We start from the raw sequence: 6,525 nt of genomic DNA on the forward strand, positions 1-6,525 counted from the left end.
TCATTCTTAACAGTAACATGTTGGTCTCATGGCTAGGATCTTTTGCCATAGTCAGCCCATTTGCTTTGCATTGCATTGGGATTTGCTCTGATGGTAAACTACGTTGCTGTATCTTTCTTTTTTTCTAGAACAGTACATAGGAAAAACCATGAGTATCTTTGAGATCTATATGTCCATCACTCTTGTTTTCCCTTGTGGGGTGAAATGGATCTTTTATACTCAGAATAATCCTAGGGATTTGGACACCGTTGTTTCCTTGCATTAAGTTTCAGCAAGTGGAGATATCTTGTTATTGTGGGATTTATTGCATATTATAACATACTACATAATTGCCACCCCTGTACCTATACTGTTTACATAAAAGCACGTTTTGGACTAGCCTTGACTTTAGGAAGAAGGAGAAAAGATTAAAGGATGGTGGATGTTTTTTGACAGTACAGTATCTACAATTAGGCACTTTGTAACCAGGAGAAAGTCTTGCATGAAGACATACATCAAACGCTGCATCCTTCCACTACTTCTGAAATTTGACAACAGGTATTTGGGTTTGTCCCATTTTCAGTAATGGGAATAACAATTTAACATTAAAGCACGTAGGCTCCTGATATTCTGGCATCAAATGGAGATGGGGCGATGAATGTGGTTAGGAACCATGCTGCTAAATTGCAGATTAGGAACCCAGAGCCTAACTTTTTCTGGGTTCCTGCCAAAAAGTGATACCTTAAGACCCATAGTTGGCCAATCTACAACACAAAATGACAAAACATATTTAGTGAAGTTGAAATGGAAGGGATAAAAATGGCCTGTCCTAGAGAAATGACAATGATACTAAGCAGCAAGTACAAATATACTCATGTATAAGTCTAGACACTTTAGCCAAAAAGCCAGCTTCACAAACCCTGGATCAGGTTATCTATTGGTCAGTGTAAGTACTTTATCTTAACTCTTGTCAAAAAAGGAGCCAGTTCCTTCTTTGATGTCAAAAAGCAAAAGTCTAGTCCCTCCCAGGAGAACTTAAAAAATTGCCGAGCCATTCTACTATCTCTACTGAGGCACTGCTTCTGGTCTTTTTGGATGCCTGGGTGTGGAAATGGTGGCATCAGGCAGAGATGGCTTGCTCTCTAAGGTGGCATTATTGCTTTTTGAATTCTGCAGTAGGACATTCAACTTACCCACTGGTTATATCAAAATCCATAAATTTGGCCCCCAAACTGGCTGTTGGCATACACATGAAGTTGACTTATACGTGAGTATATATGGCAACCCCTTCTGCAGCCATCATAGAAGTGTACTACACAGAATGAAGCAGATCATCAGAAGTGGGGAAGACACTTTCATATTTCTGCATTACCACCGCACCCCAATCTGGCTTTTCTGTATATTAAAAATGCAATTTAATAAGAAACTTTTTGAGAGCGGTCGTCATGCTCTGTTTTAGTCAATAGCCCCCAGGCAGCATATTATGCCACCTCTTCTGTCCTTCTTGCTTGGGTTGTGTTTGCTCTTAGGAGTCTAGGGAGGAATGAAATTGATGAGAGTTCTGCTTGTCTTGCTTCAAAGAGCAGAAGTCCTGTCAATTCCAATCCCTCACTGGCTTCCAAGAGTGAAGCTGGCAACAGGATAGAAGAATATGCTGACATATACATACAGCTCCAAAGCAGGGCTCTTCTTGGATCAGCCAAACTTACATTCAGTTTTAAGTTGTTTATAAACTCTTCAAGTTAATGGGGAAGAGAGGAAAACTGGAAAAAAAACCATAGTTACTTTAAATCACTGTGTAGATGGAGGAATTATAAAGAGTGGGCCTCTATCCACTGGACAACTTATTCCTTTATATGACTTGTTAATAAATCATGTTAGAAGAACTATTTTGTATAGGCACTTCCTATAGTTGGCGTGATCTAACAAGAACCTGGAAAAGTTATTGGTCATGTTGGCTGGGAAAATCTGGAAACTGGTCCCAGATATTTCTAAGTTCTTGAGCCACCTGAGGGTAGGTGGGAGAGTGAAAATTAAAAAACATGTTGTATCAAAAATAATATGTGAAAAAGTCACTGGCCAATATGTATCCTCCCCCCAAAACATTTTAGATTGAATATGTACCAGTGGACAATATTAATCAGATATGTTCACTGCTCAACCAATATCCTCTTCTTAGTGATAAATACGAGTTTTAAAGTATTGTATTATGGATTATTTTAATATGTATTGGTTTTGTGTGCTCTTTTAATTGGTATAGGTTGTTGTTGCTCCTTGCTTCAATACATATGGAGAGGTAAGAGATAATCAATTTCTTGTTTTACATTAAAACAATCAATGTATCAAAATGCACCTGACCAATTTACATTCTACAACATGATGTGCTATCTTGATCAAAAGTATATTTTCCTATTACTACTTCATATTTTTATTGTTCATGATTCTTGTGAACGCACATAATTAACACCTGCTTTTAGTGTATATTTACTAGTGAACTTACATTGTGTAGATCTAAGTTAAAAACATAGGAAATCACATGCTTATCCAACGTTCTGGATTATCCAATGCATTTTTGTAGTCAATGTTTTCAATACATCGTGATATTTTGGTGCTAAATTCGTAAATACAGTAATTACTACATAGCATTACTGTGTATTGAACTACTTTTTCTGTCAAATTTGTTGTATAACATAATGTTTTGGTGCTTAATTTGTAAAATCATAACCTAATTTGATGTTTACTAGGCTTCTCCTTAATCTCTCCTTATTATCCAACATATTCGCTTATCCAACGTTCTGCCGGCCCGTTTACGTTGGATAAGCGAGACTCTACTGTACAAACAACAGCAGTAGGGTTCTTTGTGTTTCTTGACAACCAGAAATGGCATCAGTTCCTTTTTTAAAAAGTAGCTTTTTAAAAAGAAGCCCCTGGTGGTGCAATGGATTAAACCCTTGTACTGGCAGGACTGCTGACCAAAAGGTCGCCAGATTGAAACCAAGGAGTGGGGTGAGCTCCCGACTGTCAGCTCCAGCTTCCCATGAGGGGACATGAGAGAAGCCTCCTACAGGATGGTAAAACATCCGGGCATCCCCTGGGCAATGTCCTTGCAGATAGCCAATTATCTCACACCAGAAGCGACTTGCAGTTTCTCAAGTCGATCCTGACATGGAAAAAAAACCCCTTTTTCAGAAAAAGAGAGGCAAAAAAGAGATGATATCTACTCAGAGCAAACATTACACATCATCTGACCAAATGTTTTCTGGCTCTATCTCCTGGCACGTGCCCAGGAGAGTACACATTTAATGTAGGAAACATGGGAGCAATCAAGGTAATCCAGGATCTAAAAGAGCAAGAGAATGGTCAAAGCACCGTGGGTCTAGAGTTGCCAGAGTTACCTGGTGGCATGACAAATAATGCGCGTTAATTATTTGCAGTTCTGTGAGACAAGGCTTTACCCTGGAGCTCACTACATGGAAGTTTATCTTACTGGGATTTAAATTCCCATGGTAGCTTCTCTTAACACCTGTCTTAAAACATTTCCTTCCATCTCAAATTAGCTTTCCTCCCTAAATACCCTGGAAATGGCATCAATGTAATTAGATTTAGTTGATTGTACTGTAACTAGAGTGTGTGCATAAATAAAAACACACTTTCTATGAAGTGGAGTAACAAGTCTAATAAAGAAATCATTCATGTAACTGTCAAATTTTTGGAGTGTCACTGAAACCACCTTTGTAATTTTTTGGTTGTGTAGCAGCTGTCTGGATAATATACTCAAATCTTTCACTGTCAAATTTTATCATAAAGTCTTTTTTTTTTGTAAAATCTTTTTAATTCTTGTCTGGTCCTCCTACGGAAGAATATAAAACTATTCTTTGTAGAGCCAATTTAGTATTATATTAAACTCAAAATAATTAAGATCATAAACTTCTTTTCAAAAAAGTGGGAATTAATAGGAACTTTGTGGCTTATATATTAAGTTCCTTTCAGGATAATTGTATGAACTTGAATTCAGGAATTTTGCTGGCTTGCTCAGATTTGGCAAAAACATGTCCATATTTCTGATGGCATGCATGAAGGGGAAGCTCCCTTTCTGATGGCTTTTGTGTGTGAAAGAGTTTGCCAATTATCACATTCCTAAGTATGAATTCTGTGTGCATTGGCAAAGCAAACATTTTAAGTGGGAGGAATAGTTGAAAAAACATTGCTTTTAGGGTGGGTACGCAATACAGCGCCAAACAAAAGCATAAAACATGCCACTTCTATCATTTAAGCAGAATAATAGGATCGTAGAGTTGGAAGGGACTGCAAGCACCTAGTTCAACTCCCTGCCATATAGGAACAAATTAAAGCATCCCAGAAAAGTGGCAATCCTGTCTCTATTTAAGCACCTATTGAGACGGTGAATCCACCATCATTGGAGGTAGTTTTTTTCATGTCTAAACTGCTTGTACAATAAAATTGTCCTTCCTGATGTTTGAGTGGAAACTCTTTAATTTGAATCAACTGGTTCGAGTTACCAGGTAAACTAGTATGATTGTTGCAGAGTCCTCTGTTCAGGTACCTTCAAGGTCTTTCTTAAAAGAGTCCACTTCCAAAAGCAATGCATAATGCACCAGGGTTAGGATTATAGAGAAGAATGCTTCAGCAAACACAGTTCTTTCTGGCATGGTTGGATGGATGGGCTTGCAAGACTGAAACCTGGAGAGGGTTCTTGTCCCTTTAATGGTTGTATAGAAGAGAATTTCAGCAGATAATTCTTGTCATGTAACCACATAATGAGAAAAACCTGCTGAACTCCCCTCTTCTACACAGCCATGAAAGGGACAGAATAACTCTCCAGGTTTCAGTCTGGCAGTATTCTGGATAAGAATGATTATGTGTTTCTAGATCCTTTCAAATATAATCCAGACTTTCTGAATTTTCTTCATGTAGGCAGATGGGTGTACATTTTTGCTTGGAAGTATAAAGGGTTGGGGGCAAGAGTGTTCTGCCTGGACAACTGATTAAACTTAAGTATTGGTGTATTTGCTGTCATAGAGGTCAATTCTCATGGAGCAGGCAAAGGATTGGTAGAAGAACCAGGGCAGCTTCTGAATCAGCTGTTCATAAACATGAGCATGTGGACCACCTGGAAAATGGGCTCAGAATCATTGTATGTAATGTGATGGCATGCTATCCCCTGGAGACCAGTTAAGAAAATAGCTATTTTTCCATTGGAAATCTAAAGAACATTTTACCATACATAGGTAGATATTTTAACTGAATTAAGACAGTATAAAGTAATAACAACAGAATATAGTCATAGGTAAAAAAGATGAATTTTAGAATGAACACTCCCCACACCAGCCAAAAAAATACAGAAAACGGGGACTGATGATCAAGGGAAGTCTTTGATGAATAAAATCCTGAAACAAACCTTCAAATGGTTTATCGGTGAGAGAAAACTGGAGATTTTTTTCAGTGCTTTGGGCCAAACTTCCTCCACTGCTGGTAAGATCTTGTTGTTGATGATGCTTTTGTGTCCCTTCAAGTCATTTCCAACAGATGGCAATCACAGGTTTCCTTGGCAGGTGTTTCCTCTGATGCTGAGAGAAAGAGAATTTTTTTTTGTGTTTTGTTGTATTTTGCTGTTTTCTGACTTACTCAAGTCACCATTGGGTTTTCATGGCTATATAGGGACACATAGTTCAATACTCAAACTACTATATCATTCTGGCTTTCTAGAAAGACCAACAAAGCCAAAAATATAAGTAGACTTTGCAAAATTTCTCTTTGACAGAAAATAAGATATTTTGAAAATATGGTTATTTTATTTGTGTATTTTGGCTGTGAAAATGTACATATTACTGAGTTTATTTTTTCTTGTAAAAACAGCTGAGAGCATCTTCAGGCAGAATGCCCTAGGAATAACTATCCTTTCTGTACATTAGCTTGAGAAATACTGGAAAGCAGGCCCATGAATAACAAAGAGGCTTTGCGCTCACTGACAAAAGATTGCTATTATGTGCTTTAACAGGTATTTCATTATCTCTGAATGAGCACCATATGGTGCACACGAGCCCTGTCCTATGATAAATTTCTTGGGCTGTCTCAGATGAATAAAAACCTTGTTCAGATATAATGGGAAATGACCAACCTACAAGGTAAGGCAGAGATACAAACCTTTTAAATAGACAATAGCAATAATAGAGTTAGTATAATGGCATTCAAGCACTTCATAATGATTTTTTTAGCTTCTTGGTGATGTCATTATAAGAGCGGAAACAGCATGTTTTCTAAGGTGGCCCACAGATTCGATTATAGAGTAGCCATTCCTTGTTTCATGAGCAGTTATCATTTTCATTGCTGTACACTACAAATGAGGATGTTTCTTGCAAAGGTCTTTGGTGAGCACCTGCCCATCTTTAACATGGAAAGCCAAATAGAAGAACAATGGAGAAACAAAAGTAAAAGATTTGAACAGGAAAATAACATAATTCCAACTTCAGGACCTGAACAAAAGGATAGCAGAGGACCATCAACAATAGTGTTGTTATTGTGTGC

This window comes from Anolis carolinensis, chromosome 6 (genome assembly GCF_035594765.1).
Source record: "Anolis carolinensis isolate JA03-04 chromosome 6, rAnoCar3.1.pri, whole genome shotgun sequence".
Taxonomy (NCBI): Eukaryota; Metazoa; Chordata; class Lepidosauria; order Squamata; family Dactyloidae; genus Anolis; species Anolis carolinensis.